General features: G+C 47.2%; 1 protein-coding gene across 1 annotated transcript in view; it reads left to right on the forward strand.

Moving 5' to 3' along the window:
* Positions 1 to 4464: 4464 nt before the first annotated feature.
* FBXL16 (F-box and leucine rich repeat protein 16) overlaps positions 4465 to 17151 on the forward strand; it is a 304232-nt gene continuing 291545 nt past the window's right edge. The window contains exon 1 of the mRNA XM_086939622.1: positions 4465 to 4876. The gene's annotated coding sequence lies outside the window, so the exon portion shown is untranslated. The remainder of the gene's footprint in view (positions 4877 to 17151) is intronic.

Below are 17151 nucleotides of genomic sequence, written 5' to 3' on the forward strand. Positions count from 1 at the left end.
CAGTGAAACATAAACAGCCGACGCGTTTCGTCCCAAGCTGGGACTTCTTCAGGGCTCTGGATTTGAGGTTCGTCGCTTATGCGGGGGAGTATGGAGGAACCGGGATGCAAGGAACGCCTACCCGGAAAGTGTAGTCCTCTTGAAAATTTGAATTAAACAGAGCTGGACCGTAAGCCTGCTGGTGCGCAATGAATGCAGTGCTTGTAGGGAATACCGGGTGGTAAAACCGGTCTTATCACTTTAGTGTTAGTCTCAAAGTCGTTTGCTGAGTAGATGAAGGAATAAGTAGTGGACTGAATGTCCTGATCGTCCAAGGGAGGAGGGAGTGGGCACTGTATAATCCAGCAGGCCGTTCCTGTTAAAACGGCCGGCTCCCATCCACGTCCCTCGTCCCGAAACAGCACCCGCAGCGACGTCGTGTTCCAAAAGTGATAAGACCGGTTTTACCACTACACTTTCCGGGTAGGCGTTCCTTGCATCCCGGTTCCTCCATACTCCCCCGCATAAGCGACGAACCTCAAATCCAGAGCCCTGAAGAAGTCCCAGCTTGGGACGAAACGCGTCGGCTGTTTATGTTTCACTGATAACTGCAAATAAAGATTTAAAGAAGATCAACAACATCTCTTTGAAAAATAATTCTTTATTGTGCTCACAATTCATCTGCACTGATCTTTCTGTCACATCTTGTTGTGTGGTGCACCTTTGCGGTAGTTTTTCCTGACCCGAGTTTAGGCCTGGCACAGAAGACTCTGGAGGCACGCGACGGTAAATGCTGCAGTGGCTCCTGTTCGAGTTACTGCTACTTTGTTAAGTAAGTGAGAGACCGGACTGTGTGAGACTACTCTGTGCTGTGATTATTTAATTATTTCAGAGAGGCGTGATCGGCAGCTGCCACAGTGGGTGGTCGTGTACAAAAATCACTAACTTGTAGTGCCCTCCTTGCATGGCTGAATGTTGCACTAGTGCTAATTTATTTAGCATTTATTTACCATGTTTAAAACTGTTCTTGTCTCAGTCTGCTAATTGGGATGAAAGGTGATGGGTGAAGTGGGCCTCTTTCAATTAGAAACGTAGAAGAATGAAATGCGCTAATGTTATGGCATATTCTCATTACATAAGAGCTTATAGCTCATAGAATTGTGTACTTTATATATGCAACACACGATTTGGGCCTTTTGCTTTCTCTGTATGAAGCAATCGAATTGGTGACGAAACGCAAGGTAGAGGGGCCCTCGTTACAAGACAAGGCGAGGAGTCACCGGGGTTCCTGTCCGACCATAGGCATGCAATTACCTCCTCTAATCTCACCCTACAAACGAGCCTCGGTTGTCATAACACCCGGCTTCCTAAAAGCATTTATTAAAGCACATTGTTAAAAGCTTGCTAAGATGTAAAGCGCCTTTTACAGGAGGCAAGGTCCTACTCGGGCATTGCCAGATTCCATTGACTCGATAATGCATGTTACCAGTTTCGCAGTTATTTATTTATTTGTTTATGTCCGTGTTTTTATAAGAGCGAAAGTGGCGTGGGACGGTAGAGCGCTTTGCAGTGAAGATGTCAAACTACTCAACTAATGCAGTGAACCATCGATACATATAATGATGTTGAAATCCTTCAATACGTAAATAACCTTAATTTGACTCTGCTCCATGACTGTTCACCAGTGTTCCATTCCTTAACTGAGATGTTACCTCTAATTCAACTGAGGTGTCCAGCGCATGTTTGGCTATATTTACTTGCTGCAATAGCCATGTCAAGTGCCTCACATTTGCATTTCCCCTTCCATTTCTGCTTGTGGACATCTCTCTCTCCTCCAATCTCACCTATACACCTTCTTTTTTAACTCTTTCCCTCTCTCCTCTTTTTGTCTACCTCCTCCCCTCTCACCCCTCTCCCTGCTCGCATCGTCTCCCCCCTTCTCTCTCCTCTCCCGCCTTCATTTTTTTCTCTTCTTCGTTCTCTATTTCCTTCTCATCCCTTTACCTCCACCTTTTAGAAATGTTTACATACATAGTCTGCAGTGAATGTCATGTGATGCCTTAATGAACAACCTGTATTCGACAGCATGTTAAAAATCGGACATGTTCAAAACAGCATGTATGCAATATGGTATGCACTTCCACTGTCACTTTAGTGCTAAAAGAATGATAATAGCTGTAACCAAGTGTGCGGTTCTGTGCCTTCCTTTGAGTTTGCGGTTTATTTCTCAAAACTGCAGGGGGTAATTTAAAGGTTTTCTGACAGCAGTAAGCTATCATCTATATTGTATGGGAGATTATTGCACCAGAATGGTGCTAGGCAGTCTAGTCTGTCTGTGCACGTGTCAGCTGAGACAGTGTGACACTTAGATAACTGAGATGGCTTTGTGGGTAACTTGTTCATGTTGGTGCCTTACACATCCTTCCTGTTGGGCCAGGTCCCATGTGGACAAAGACCATTTCTAGTGCTTTGCAGCACTTTTAAGATGTTCTTGGAGTTTCTTGTTGCTCAAATGGGTGTAATTTCTGATATTTATATGTTTCCCTCATCTTCATTGCTTGATTTTGCTTGTGAGAAAGTGTCACTCCTAGTCGTTGAAATGTCACACATAATTACACTGACATTTTGAAAAATTTCACACATAGCAATCTGAAACCTTGGCAGCTATGCCACCCCTGGCTACCTGGTATAGAGACTTTGGAGTGAGTCACTCGCGAGTGAGGTAAGAAAGATCTTGACCCACTTTTTTTAACCAGAAAAATCATACAATGCATCACCCCCCCAAACACCCACACCCTTTCGTACCCCTTACCCTATGCACAGGTCCCCCTATAAATGTTCAACCTACTTACAGCAGGTGGTAAATGTATGTGGCAAATCCACATGGAATATGGGGTTCCTTGTGATTTAATGGCTGGAAAAAACGACCTCACGCACTGAGGGGCATATCATCTAGAAACGGAGTTAAAATTATCGCCGCTTTAGCGGCAGAAAACTGTCCCTAAATCGGCAATGATGGGCTTGATAATACGCCCTTGAGAATTCCAATAGAAGCCCATGTTCACAGCAGAACATGGGCTTCTATTGGAATTCTCAAGGGTGTATTATCAAGCCTCTTATCTCCACTTTAGTTTTCTGAATTTGGAATGGCCTAATTGCGGGCCCTTTTGTTTAGATTTCTTTTTTGGGTGGACAGTGGTGCAACCTGGGGTTGGTGCATTAATCTGAGCAGGGGCAGAAACATGCTGTGGAAGCTGTACTGACCTTGGGTCAGTAAATCCCAGGGGATACTCCTGTTAGGCCACAGGTACTACTGCTAGTGTCACTGGGTAGTGGTAACTCAGTTTCATTGTTGAACATTAAAAGAAGGCGACTTCAGGCAGGATAGAATTGGTGCTCACTAGGCAGGTCTTACTTTCGTTCTTGGATCTGACTATGTTGGCAGCACAAACTTCATATCTACAGATGTTGGATTTGTCTTTGTGGATCCTGGCTTGTTTGGCTCATTTATTGTTAAAATTACTTTCACCTCATGAATGGTCCCTCTTGGACATAAAAGATTAACCATTGGTGTTGGCAGCAAGGTAAGCAGGGCCGGCCCTAGGCTGGGGACTGCGTGGTAATGGCATTTTGTTTGCTTTGATACTTGCACAAGTACCACCATTGCCTTTGCCTATGAACGTAACGTTTGTTCTTGTGCTCGTATTATTAAAACACCTTCCTGAGCTCCGCCCCGTCCGGACCCCCTCTTCCGGGGCCCCCACCTACGCTCCCTGCACAGGGCCACCATGAGCCTAGAGCCGGCCCTGCAGCAGGGTACGTAACTCTGTATCCGTGACACATATGTATAATAGGAGGTCCAAGTGGACTATAGAAAGGACCGCGCCTCTACATTGCTGTCATGTATGTACATGTACACACTCTTGGGAACATCTGGGCATCCTGCATCACGCCTTTCACTTGCTATCCCCAGCCACCACCACCAGACACAACAAAATCACCACCGCCACCTCGACCCCTGTCATTCACATCCCTATATTTACAAACCCCACACCCTGCAGCAGAGCTGGTCTCTGGATTGGCCGCTCCCACGCCTGTGCGCTGACGGGGCACAGCCGGCAGCGAGGCTGGCTGTGTTCACTCTGCGCCCCGGCCGCACATTCAGTGTCCGATTGACTGAATTTGGGTTTCCTCTGTTTCGATGGTTTATTTATTAGGGGGGTGGTAGGGGGTGGGTGTCAACAAAGGCGCTCACCTGCAGCGGACGCAGGGGGCGAGGGAAGCATGCTGCTGGCCTCGCTGAGAGCTTGTCGTCTCGGAGGATGCTGGCTGGGAGGGGGAGGCGGGGCGGGTGAGGGAGGGAGCAGAGAAGGAGGAAAGGCAGCCAGCTCGGAGTCATGAATTATTGATACTAATGGCGCTGTCTCTTTAACGGGGATTGGTCTGTGACACCCCGTGTGTGCGCGCGTGCAGGACCGAGGCAGGGTGTGTGTGTTCATATGTGTGCCTGTGTTGTCAGCTCTCCTCCCGGGACCTGCATCCTCCCCGTGTCCGTCTGTCTGCCCATCTCCGGCTGCCAGTGGTAGGCACCATTTTCATCCCTGTGTTTGGGAGCAGCGCGGCCCTACCCCGGGACACATCTTGCCGTCTCTTCCCTCAGACACCTTCGGATCACGGGTTCCATTTTGGAGGAGGAGAGCGCGCAGTGAAGGCTGAGAGAGGAGCGGAAGGCGCTCTGCCCACGCGCAGCATCCCTCGACGCCCCCGGGCGGCTGTGGGATACATGGACGCCCTCGCCTCGACTGTTGATGTCTGCAGCTGATTGCCAAGTGGAAGGGTCGTCGACGAGCATCGCATGACAGGGACGATGGCATGAAGTGGAGGGCGCACGCCTGAGGTAAGGAGCATTCCTCTTTTTATGTCCTCAGTGGAACGTGACTGGTGCTGAGCCCTGACGCAGAGCTGCTCCTCGCCCGGTCCTCGGGTGTGAATTGTGCTCAGTGCCTTTTTCCACAGCCCGCCGCTGCCCTGATAGACCGAGAGCCCTGGGGTGCCGGGGCCTCACCACACCGGTCCCCCGGGACCACGACCGCGGCCAGCAGCACTGACACGGGCCCCGGACCCTTCCCTGTCCACCTCTTTCAAAGCTCAGGGCGTCGGTTTCAGTTTCCCATTCGTGTTTTCCATCTCCCACCCACGCTTCTCGTTGATCAGGAAATGGCTAATCGATCTAAATGCTCTGACTTTCTGGCTTTGAACAGCACACGATGCCCTTTTAAAGTGACGCGATACTGGTGCTGTGGGCACGCGCTCTTGCAGGGGTCCGACCAGCTCCAGCATCGACCCATTAAAGCATCCTGGGGTGGGCTGTCATTCTTTTCATTTGGCGAGAGCCAATGGGTGACCTTCGACCTTTCCTCTTTGACATTTTGTGACCACGTCTGGAGACCGTGCAGTGTAGGCTACGGGCTCATTGGCCGTCCAAGATTCCACGCCCAGTGGCAGCATTGTCACCCCTGTGCCACCGGCACCCTCCCGTGTGTTGGCACCCACTTGAAGGCAAAATGTATTCGGACCAACATTCGAGTCGGCCTGCATCATTTCCAAATTCTTCCCCGCTTAGCCCCACGGATCTGTAATTCCGCAAAGATTGTTGTCCTCTGTAGTCCCCTGTGCTCGTTGGAGGATTTATCAGGCGGATTTTTGCATTTTTAGACAGCACAGTTTCCTCAGCCATTGATGCATATAGCTAATTAAACCTACTGTGGTAATAGGGCGGGATATGCTCTCAGTCGCCCACACAAGCTACTAGGATCCCGATTGGGTCAACCATGATTTCTACTTGAGTGAATTGTTTGTTCAATGGTTGTTAAATGCCCTCGCTCATTATCCCACAGAAGGAGAGGCTTTTCCAACATTACATCTGTATGTTTACAGGGCCTCACTTCTTGCAGCATGTTTGTATGGGCTGTGTGTGAGCTCGTCTTTGTGAGCCTGGGTTTGGTCGCCCTCTGAAGCCTGCAGGGCAGCTTCAGTCAACCTGTTGGGGTGTCTTCTGCTGGTGGTGTCCTGGGTTCAGATGTTTGATTGGGCCTCTGAACCAGCTCTCGGGGGTTTTACTGCATGAACAAGTGCCTCATTCTATGGAGACTTTCTGTCACTGGTGCCAGCATCAAGATCTGTGCTCTCTGTGGTGTGTGCTGTGTGGTGTGGTGTGTGCGGTGTGGTGTGTGCAGTGTGGTGAGGGTGTGTGGTGAGGTGTGGTGGGGTGCAGTTTTGTGAGGTGTGGTGTGTGATGTGCGGTGTGATCTGGTGAGATGTGGTGTGGTGTGCGCAATGTGTTGAGGTGTGTGCGGTGAGGTGCGGTGTGGTGTGGTGCAATGTTGTGAGGTGTGGTGTGTGTGGTGTGGTGTGTGGTCTTGTGCGGTGTGGAGGGATGCAGTGTTGTGTGGTGTTTGCAGTGTGATGTGTGGTCTGGTGTGGTGTGGTGGGGTGCAGTGTGGTGAGGTGTGGTGTGTGGGTGTGGTGTGTGATGTGTGGTGTGGTCTGGTGAGGTGTGGTGAGGTGTGTGCAGTGTGTTGAGGTGTGTGTGGTGAGGTGTGGTGTGATCTGGTGAGGTGTAGTGTGTGCGGTGTGGTGTGTGCAGTGTGTTGAGGTTGTGCGGTGAGGTGCGGTGTGGTGTGGGGGGTGTGGTGAAGTGTGTGCCATGCTGTGAGGTGCGGTGGGGTGCAGTGTTGTGAGGTGTGGTGTGTGCGGTGTGGTGTGTGATGTGTGGTCTGGTAAGGTGTGGAGGGTGCGGAGTGGTGTGTGCAGAGTGTTGAGGTGTGTGCGGTGCGGTATGGTGGGGTGCAGTGTTGTGAAGTGTGGTGTGTGCAGTGTGGTGTGTAATGTGTGGTGTGGTCTGGTGAGGTGTGGTGGGTGTGGTGTGGTGTGTGCAGTGTGTTGAGGTGTGTGGGGTGCGGTGTGGTGGGGTGCAGTGTTGTGAAGTGTGGTGTGTGCGGTGTGGTGTGTGATGTGTGGTGCAGTCTGGTGAGGTGTGGTGGGTGCGGTGTGGTGTGTGCAGTGTGTTGAGGTGTGTGCAGTGCGGTGTGGTGTTGTGCAGTGTTGTGAAGTGTGGTGCATGCGGTGTGTGATGTGGTCTGGTGAGGTGTGGTGGGTGTGGTGTGTGCAGTTTGTTGAGGTGTGTGCAGTGCGGTGTGGTGGGGTACAGTGTTGTGAGGTGTGGTGTGTGCGGTGTGGTGTGTGATGTGTGGTCTGGTGAGATGTGGTGTGGTGTGTGCAGTGTGTTGAGATGTGTATGGTGAGGTCTGGTGCGGTCTGGTGAGGTGTAGTGTGTGCAGTGTGGTGTATGTAGTGTGTTGCGGTGTGTGCAGTGAGGTGTGGTGAGGTTTGGTGTGGGGGTGCAGTGTTGTGAGGTGTGGTGTGTGCGGTGTGGTGTGTGATGTGTGGTGTGGTCTGGTGAGGTGTGGTGTGGTGTGTGCAGTGTGTTGAGGTGTGTGCGGTGAGGTGTGGTTCAGTCTGGTAAGGTGGGTGTGGTGTGTGCAGTGTGTTGAGGTGTGTGCGGTGAGGTGTGGTGTGAAGGGTGCAGTGTTGTGAGGTGTGGTGTGTGGTGTGTGATGTGTGGTGTGGTCTGGTGTGGTGTGGGGTGGTGCAGTGTTGTGAGGTGTGGTGTGTGATGTGTGGTCTGGTGAGGTGTGGTGGGGTACAGTGTGGTGAGGTGTGGTGTGTGCGGTGTGGTGTGTGATGTGTGGTCTGTTGTAGTGTGGTGAGGTGTGGTGTGGTGCAGTGTGGTGAGTTGTGGTGTGGTGTGGTGTGGTAAGGTGTGGTAAGATGTGGTAAGGTGTGGTGTGGTGCAGTGTGGTGAGGTGTGGTGTGTGAGTGTGTTGAGGTGTGCACAGTGAGGGGTGGTGCAGTCTGGTAATGTGTGATGGTTGTGGTGTGTACAGTCTGTTGAGGTGTGTGCGGTATGGTGTGGTGTGGGGGTGCAGTGTTGTGAGGTGTGGTGTGTGCGGTGTGGTGTGTGATGTGTGGTGTGGTCTGGTGTAGTGTGGGGTGGTGTAGTGTGGGGTGGTGCAGTGTGGTGCTGTGTTGTGAGGTGTGCTGTGGTGTGTGTGGTCTGGTGAGGTGTGGTGTGGTGCAGTGTGGTGAGGTGTGGTGTGTGGTGTGTGATGTGTGGTCTGGTGAGGTGTGGTGCAGTGTGGTGAGGTGTGGTGCAGTGTGGTGAGGTGTGGTGCGGTGCAGTGTGGTGAGGTGTGGTGTGGTGGGGTGGGGTGCAGTGTTATTAGGTGTGGTGTGTGCAGTGTGGTGTGGTGCAGTGTGGTGACGTGTGGTGTGGTGTGGTGGGGTGCAGTGTGGTGAGGCTTGATGTGGTGTGTGGGTGTGGTGTGGCATGTGGGTGTGGTGCAGTGTGGTCTGTGATGTGTGGGTGTGGTGTGGTGTGTGGGTGTAGTGTTGCTGCTTTGGGGTGAAAGTTATGAACTAGATAAGAAGACAGCAAGTCAGATTTAAGGTCAGCCTCTCTATGCCCATTAAGTTTTTGTATCAGTTTTATGGGGAGCCTTTGGTGGTAGGCTACGTTTTTAGCACCAGGTGTTGCATAAACCACTTCCGTTCAACACACTCCCACTCCATATACACCCTGCATATGCATAGCCAGATCCGGCAGTCATGCTGTCTCCTACCTCACTCCTAAAGCCTGGAATGAGCTGCCTGGGCACATCAGAGCCTCCTCCTCAGTTCTTGAATTCTACCAGAAGCTGTAGACCCAGCTCTTCGCCTAGCCCCGACCCTGGCTCGGTTCATACGGTTCCTGGTTCCTTGGCAGGACACCTTCCCGGGTGATTCACAAATACCATAACACAACAAGATGGGCTTCTGCAGATAGGATGAGATTCAGAGGTTTGACATTTAAATGACTCGGGGTCAGGTTACATTGTGGGAATTTGCAGTATGACGATATATACCAGCCTAGATAGGTTTTAACTCCCCAGCCTTAAGCACACACCACAATATATGCCGGAGTTAAAAACGTGTATTCATCAACAATATTGCTATTCCTATGGTCTATTTCTTTTTTTGCCTGCCGGCCTATTCTTCATTTTAAGCCTTAAAACCAATACTTGTTTTGTCGTAATGGGGCGTACACCATGACTTCCTCAGGGCTGTCTGTCCAATAAAGTGTAAATCCTGGATTACTCCTTATTCCCGGTTGTACTTTCGTCCGGATAAAATCAAAAGGTTGCCCACAAGCGTCACCAATCTCTTTTGCATCTAATGCTTCCTTTATGTATTTGGAAATCTGTTCTTTTTAAGCAATGCGAGGTGTCCCCTGTATAAAGAGGAGTCCTCCCTTAATGCTCCATCCAACCTTCCTTAGGCCCATAGTGAGGTCTTGATGGCAGATTTAGTATAGGCCTTGGTATGCACGGCTAGGTCTAGGGGTTCTGGGTTCCGAACAGGACCATGCATATGAGATGAGGTTCTGGGGTATACGATTTAGTATAGGCCTTGGTATACACGGCTAAGTCTATGGGTTCTGGGTTCAGAACAGGACCATGTATATGAGATGAGGTTCTGGGGTATAAGATTTAGTATAGGCCTTGGTATACACGGCTAAGTTTATGGGGTCTGGGTTCAGAACAGGACCATGTATATGAGATGAGGTTCTGGGGTATAAGATTTAGTATAGGCCTTGGTATACACGGCTAAGTTTATGGGGTCTGGGTTCAGAACAGGACCATGTATATGAGATGAGGTTCTGGGGTATAAGATTTAGTATAGGCCTTGGTATACACGGCTAGGTCTAGAGGTTCTGGGTTCAGAACAGGACCATGTATATGAGATGAGGTTCTGGGGTATGAAATTTAGTATAGGCTTTGGTATACACGGTTAGGTCAGGACCATGTATATGAGATGAGGTTCATGGGTATAAGATTTAGTATAGGCTTTGGTATACACGGCTAGGGGTTCTGGGTTCAGAACAGGACCATGTATATGAGATGAGGTTCATGGGTATAAGATTTAGTATAGGCTTTGGTATACACGGCTAGGTCTAGGGGTTCTGGGTTCAGAACAGGACCATGTATATGAGATGAGGTTCTGGGGTATGAGATTTAGTATCGGTCTTTGTAGACCTCGCCAGGTTTTGGGCCTCAGATATATGATTATCCTTTCTATTTATGGTGGGACTTTGGAGGGTTGGACTGTTGATGGACCTCTGAAGGTAGGATGATGCTTGCGGTAGCTTATTTCGGGTCACCCTCTGTATGTAAGGACAGCATTGTTGTGGCATTTAAGATAAAGCTTGTGTGTAGGATGAGGTTGTGAGGAATTAAAGCTAAAATCTGCCTTTGCATGAACAGTGAAGTTTTGTTCACATATTTAACATGCATCGCTTTATGTGGCATGTGTTTCGTTGACATATTTTGGTGAAGTCTCTTTATGTGGGATTAGATTTCTTTGGTATAATTATGCTTTGTCTCTGTTCATACAGAGTTGTGCTTCAGGGTGTTATACTAGGGGTGGGAATCTAAGGTAAGTCTTAGATTTTCAGATTTAAAATGTGAGCTTGTAAGTAATATCTGGATTGGTGTTTCCGATGTAGTTCGGTTCTCTGTAAGTAGAGTAGGGTTTGTTGTGCCAGATTTAACTTGGGCCACCATAGTATGGTGTGGTTTGTTGTTCCAGATTTAATTTGAGCTTTTGTAAGTAAGGTTTGGATTGATATTTCAGAATATACATGGGTCTTAGTAAGTAAGGTGTGAATTGGTGTTTCAGAATTAAGGCTGGAAGCATAATGCAGTTTGGCGGTTCTGTGTATGTGTTGACTTGTGGTGGTTCATGTTTTGGCCTGGTCTCTGATTGCAAGGTGAGGTTTCAGGTTTGAGATGTAGTATAGGCCTTTGTAAGGTTAGTTTTCTTAGGTGTTAGATGTGGGACTTACCTGTGTATGTAAAGCTCAGATTCTGGTTTTGAAAAGCCAAAATGTAATGTAATGTAATGTAATATTGCATTTATACCGCACGGCTGTCGCTCCAAGGAGCATCTAGGCGTCCATTGTTGCCCAAGATCTGTCACACGGTCAGGCTGCTTGTGGTAGATAGTCCCCCTGTCACACTAGTGCTCTAGCGCAGGTATCGTGTAAATTAAGAACCCAGGTTTTCAGAGCCTTTCGAAATTCGGATTCCCGCTCCAGTGCCCGGAGTTGAGGGGGAAGAGTGTTCCAGGCTTTTGAGCCTAGGACTGGCAGTGATTTGAAAATCAACAAATGTCACATGATTCTGCTTTAAGATAACAAATCCCTTTTATTGGTACTTTCCAGGACCTTGTAGGCCCCACTTCTGGCAGTTATCGTGCTTGTACAACAACTCCCAGAGCACTATGTTGTACTATATGTGTTAAATGGGAAATTCTTCCCATATATGTTGTACACCACTCTGGTGGCGTGGTGTCATTAGCCTATTGAGCATCATTGACGTTAAGTTGTTGGACCTATGTATTCTTTACTTGGTTAAGTGCAGAATATCTATACCACTGCCCCCAATTTTGTATTTAGTTATCCTGCTTGGGAACAGGGTCAGTTGCTGGCTGCCATGTTGGGTGAGAGCGGTTCTTTGGATTACACATGAATACAGACTCAGTGTTTGCGGTGCCCTGCTGGGTGTGAGCCTACCTTTGCATGACACATTGTTAGAAACTCAGCTGTTGGGGCATTAGTCTGGTTATCTGGTTATTGTGAGCATGTGTGAAATACTGCTCTTCCATCAGGTGAGAGGCACATTTAAAATGATGACTAATCTGATTGTGTTTTAGAACTGAGAAGCTTCATTGCATCACATGATTGGATAGATCTGGGCTCCTTAGAAGTCTCCATCTAATAGGCAATGGCTTCCTACAGTGCGTTGTGTGGTTGGACGGCAGTGGCCCTAAGCCACAAGAGAGGACTTATGGAGTGAAATGATCTTAGTATGGGTAATTAAATGCCTTCTTTGTGAGGATAGATGAGGTTGTTCCCTGCACGTTTGTTCGTGTGACTGGGCTGTGGAAGAAACGAGAGCAGTTCTTCTGTGTTTATGTGAATAAGGACAACTTGCCCCGTGTGTTTGCAAGGGAAGCGCTGGATCTCTTGCAGGTGTTTGCAGGAAAGGGATCCGCCTTTCGGCAAGATTGTTGTGGAAAGATGTCGACTTCCTGTCAAAGTCGAGGCTTGGCAAAAGCTGCACAAGGGGGGATTTAACGTCACGTGGACAGTTTCACTTCCTGAGAGTGTCTGCAGTATGGGTGTTGACTTCCGGCTGACGTATGCAGGTGAACACAGTATTACTCCCTGTTTGTCTGCAGGAGAGGTGGTGATTTCTTATGATTTGATGTGAAAGGTGGAGTCATCTGATGAGTTGATGCAGTTCATCTGTTGACGATATGCAAGTGCGGCGTAGACTTCCTGCGCTTTATGTAAGGAGAAGGTTGCTCTCTCTAAACTTACGTAACACTTGTATTTGTTTTGGAAGTGTCTATGTAGGAGAATGTTGGCTGTCGTACCACAATATTGACTTTTACATAGTGACCTGTGACAATATCGATGGCATTATATCTACTTCCGCGATAGCGCCAATGTAACTGGATGTCGAATTAGAATAACAAATCTGCACTTCCCTATGTGTGTTTACCTTGACATTGCTATGCAATTCACAATTCAATATCTTGGAGACAGCACTGTTGCAGTTCAAAATGCTTATACTCACTATTTTGACTTGCAACCCTTGTAGCCCATATGCAGACATATGGGAGGGGAGTGCAAGATTCTGTGCTGATAAGTGTTTGGCAATGTAAGAAGTCATCTTTAGGGTTGTTGTAAAGCTTCTGTTACACTTGTGGGGTTGTATAAACGTGAAGGAGTGGGGATGTTGTGATGGGGATGCTTGCCCCGGTGCAGTGCATGGAGGACATTCATGTGGGAATCACAATGGAGGAAAGCCCTGGCCCCCACCTCATCTTCAGGCTGGCCTGTGGGGACAGCAAAAGACTGTGCAAGGGGCCAGTGCCTTTCAAAGTCCTGTAGTGCTGGGGCAAAGTCAGCGGCATGTGCCTGACCCTCCTTCAGCCCACCTTCCTTTTGGAGGAAGTGTCTTGTTGCAAAATATTCTAAATCCTCAATAGACCTGTCTGACTGTGAGCAACTCCCACGTGCCAAGCAGGAATCTTACTGAAGTCCTTTTAACCAATGAACAGAGAGCTACAAGTGCAGCAGCTCTCAAGCCAGCCTCCAGCTGCTCACCTCAGATAGCAATGGTGGCATGGTTTTACCTGAGTTTTCTTTGATGTAGGGATGCACACCTCTTATTCATCTATATTTGTATTCCTCATTTTTATGTCCCGCTTTCATCTGATTGCGTGCAGATCGGTATAGGCATGCCCAACTGCCATAAGTTAAGAAAAAACTGTATGTGAGAAGGGACTAGATAGCCCCAAACAACCTCTCGCACAGCTTCATGCCGTCGCCGACGTGCATGTTTTTCGTGATCATTTTTATCCATTCTTTTCATTTTTCTTTCTTTCAACCATATTTTAAATTCTTCTTTTCACCATCTTTTATCATTTTGCTCCAAGTACCTCAACCAGTATATCATGCCATTTTTCAAATTTCTTTTACGCAAAATAAAGACTGCTTGTGATGAACTTCTGCATCATTCCTATTCTTTGAAAGAGGCCTGGTTTGGCTCAATTTGAATACCAGAAATTTGAAAAATGGCATGATATACTGGTTGAGGTCCTTGGAGCAAAATGATAAAAGATGGTGAAAAGAAGAATTTAAAATATGGTTGAAAAAAAGAAAAATGAAAAGAATGGATAAAAATGATCGCGAAAAACATGCACGTCAGCGACGGCATGAAGCAGTGCGAGAGGTTGTTTGGGGCTATCTAGTCCCTTCTCACATATTGTTTTACCTGAGGCGTGTTCTGAGTAAGCAGAGCATGTTTTGCGAGATAGGGAATGGATTTAAAGTTCAGCAGGCGGGTTCCTCCATCACAAACGTGACAGATATCCTGTCTGCCATATTACAAGCGCATTACTTCCAGTGGGATTCTCTCTAAATTAAGCCCAAAGTAACCCTGAAAATGCAAATTAAGAGTACATTCGAATAAGCATTCTTCTGTTCTATTGGGTTTGCTTTTTTTCTATATAAAACGAAAACCATAACTAAATAAATAATGTCGAACATTCTTTCCTGGCTTCAGAAGGTGGTTATCTCTGGGCAGTGGTCAATAGTGCTTTAGTTCACTATAAATTGGCCTCACCATGGCATTCGTCATGGTGTCTTTCTATCACTCTACTAATGCTCTTCAGACGTCTAGGCTATGAGACGGGGTTGGGGACTCAACTGGAGTGGGATATATCTCCCCATCTGCTACCAGGCCTGAGTGGGCAGTTAATGATGGGCACTTTCTTCTACCAACTGTACCCATAACCATGTGTTTCCATTACTAGCACGTGGACAGGTTTGTATTTGAGAGGAGTATGGTGGCCAACCAATGATTTGAATTGCACCCTTTGACCCGTATGCCGCTTTCTGTTCTTTCTTTCCTTTCGTGATTGCCTTGTTTACCTGTAGGGACCACACACTGCAGTACATTTTAAAAATACCTAGGGTGTGTTGGAAGAACTCTTTCATAGTTGGCAGGAGTACTAAACCATCAGCTAAGAGGAGGAATTTTGTGTTTGTTTCAACTAAAGTAGTTCCCGGGCTTATGACTCGACCAGAGTCATAGTTAGTTGATTCTGTATATATGTGAAGGAGAGCAGGGCTCAGACAGCACTATGTTTTCCTGCCCTTCCCTCGTGTGGAAGAGTCACATTTCATGTCATTTGCTCAAGCACAGCGTTGCATCTGAGATGTGTGCATTTTTCATGTATTGAGTTGCTTTCATTAATATTTTATTTTTATAGAGCGTTTGCTATTACAGTTTGTTTTGTGCATATCACTGTAAATAGCAGGCGCTACTTCTGAATGCAATAGCAGTCCATTTTTTCTATTCAGTAGGATATATGGTTTCATTGGTCCTGCACGGATTAAAAACTGCAAAAAGTAGATATTTCAAACATCTTAGCAGTCAGTGCTGAACTAGCAGAGCCATCACTCTGCCTTATATCTTGTTGCTTTTCGGCCACTTTGCAGCGTCCAACCTCACAGTTTTTATTATTATATATGGGATAAAATACCCTCTGCCATACATAATAAGGATATTGCAAGTCATCAAGGAGTTCTACGACCCTATATAGGAACCATGCAAAAGGCTGAGTTCCTGTGTGAGGTCTTGGAATACCGAGGTGGCTTGCATTATCCTTTAATTTATGACTGGGGTACTTTATCCCTTATAATATATACCTTACCAAGCCACACATGACATGCCATCACCCTTCCCAGAAAACGTTAATATCCTTGGTGTGGTTCTCTTTATTTTGAACGAGGATGTTTATAAGCATGAATACAATTAGAATCTCTAGTGTAAAATTAAACACTCCAAAATCAGCTAGATATTTGTTGCAAAAAGATAATAAAATCAGCTTAATACATGTCAGATTAAAAAACATGCAGTAGCTTGGAATGTGTAGAAACATGCAGATATATTCTATCTTTCCAATAATTACCTAAAGCATGCAAAAAATAAACATGTTGCCATGAATATCTAGTTTCTGCTTATCACTGATCAGTTGGAAAAACAGACCAGAAGAAGGAAAAGCCATGTTTCATTTTCGTTTTTGCAGTTACTTGTGCTCTGTGCCCTGCGCTCCTAACTCTGGCAGCAGACATTGTGATGACAAAACACAACTGTATTGAGTTATTATAGTTGAGTATCTGTGTCAATTCTTCACTACAGACAACTAGGTGTTTCACAATGCCTGCAATACGGAAATCAGAGGCACTGGGCTTTTATACAGTGGTTTTCGGCTTCCATGTATTATACTAGAATTAGAACAATTTCTTTTTTATATTGCACTTCTCTACAGGTTTGCAACCTTTGAGTGCTTTAAACAATAGTTGTCCTTATTGCAAAACTCAAGATGTACTCAATGTATAACCATTACAAGTATGAAAAGCTGGGATGAACCTGTTGTGATTCTATTCGCTGTCTATATGTTGCACGGAGATCTCTCAGGCAGGTGCTTCAGCCCGCCGAGCTAGATATTGTCTTCATATGCAGCCCTCCCAATAGGCGGGTCTGTACCGCGGATTCACCTGGGGTTGAAGGGTCGTGTGTCTGGCGCTGTAGTAGATTACAGCAGGCAGAGTCCGCGCTGCTCTCCATGGTCCTGATGCGGGCTGCTCTCCATGGTCCTGAACCATCACCAGATTACATAACCCACACAAGGGCATTTTTTTTTGTTTTTTGGGTCATTTTTTAGGCATGGGAGAATGAGTGATGTGCCCAAAATCACAGGGCGGTAAACCACCAACGAGACTGGAACTAGGTTCGTCAGTTCCAAAGTCAGAAGCTCAGGCGCAGGCCTCATCCCCGCCTTGCCTCCCTTGTAAAAATATAAACCAAAGCCACAGTGTAAACGCATTTCTAACCCAAAGGCCTCTTGCACGGCCACCAAGTGTGCGCAAAAATAATACATCCTTACTTACACGTTTTGTATGGCAGGAGGACTGCAAACAATATTCTAAAAAGAAATGTCCAATATTTCGAAGGACATTTCAATACTACACTATTTACGTGTAGGAGGGAAGACGGGGGGGGGGGAAATGTATTGTGGTAAACATTAGTGACCAGTGTGGCCTATTTAGGTGAAAGCTGGCAAAGTAACTTTTTGAACTGTTTGGTTAAGGCTTCCGTTTTAGGGCATTTTTGCCCAAATTGATTTATAAACTCTCCGTTTCAGAAACGATGCGACAAGGAGTGGGAGTTCCCACAGACTTCCTAAACTGCCGATTCCTTACTGCGCATTCAGCAGTTTTGTCCAGTGCGTGGGTCAGCCCAAGATGGCGTCCACCAGCACGTTCTCGTCGTCCTATACACACTCACACCTCGGTCCCACATTATGCACAACCACAGTCAAGTTAGGAGCACAGAGCCCTACCTAGTAAGCCATCTGCGGGGCTACCAGAGAGCCCAGCGTCAGTACCGTAAGGCCAGTGTCAACCTGTATCATATTTAGGGCTTCCAGTTTTCC

This window comes from Lissotriton vulgaris, chromosome 10, assembly GCF_964263255.1.
Source record: "Lissotriton vulgaris chromosome 10, aLisVul1.2, whole genome shotgun sequence".
Taxonomy (NCBI): domain Eukaryota; kingdom Metazoa; phylum Chordata; class Amphibia; order Caudata; family Salamandridae; genus Lissotriton; species Lissotriton vulgaris.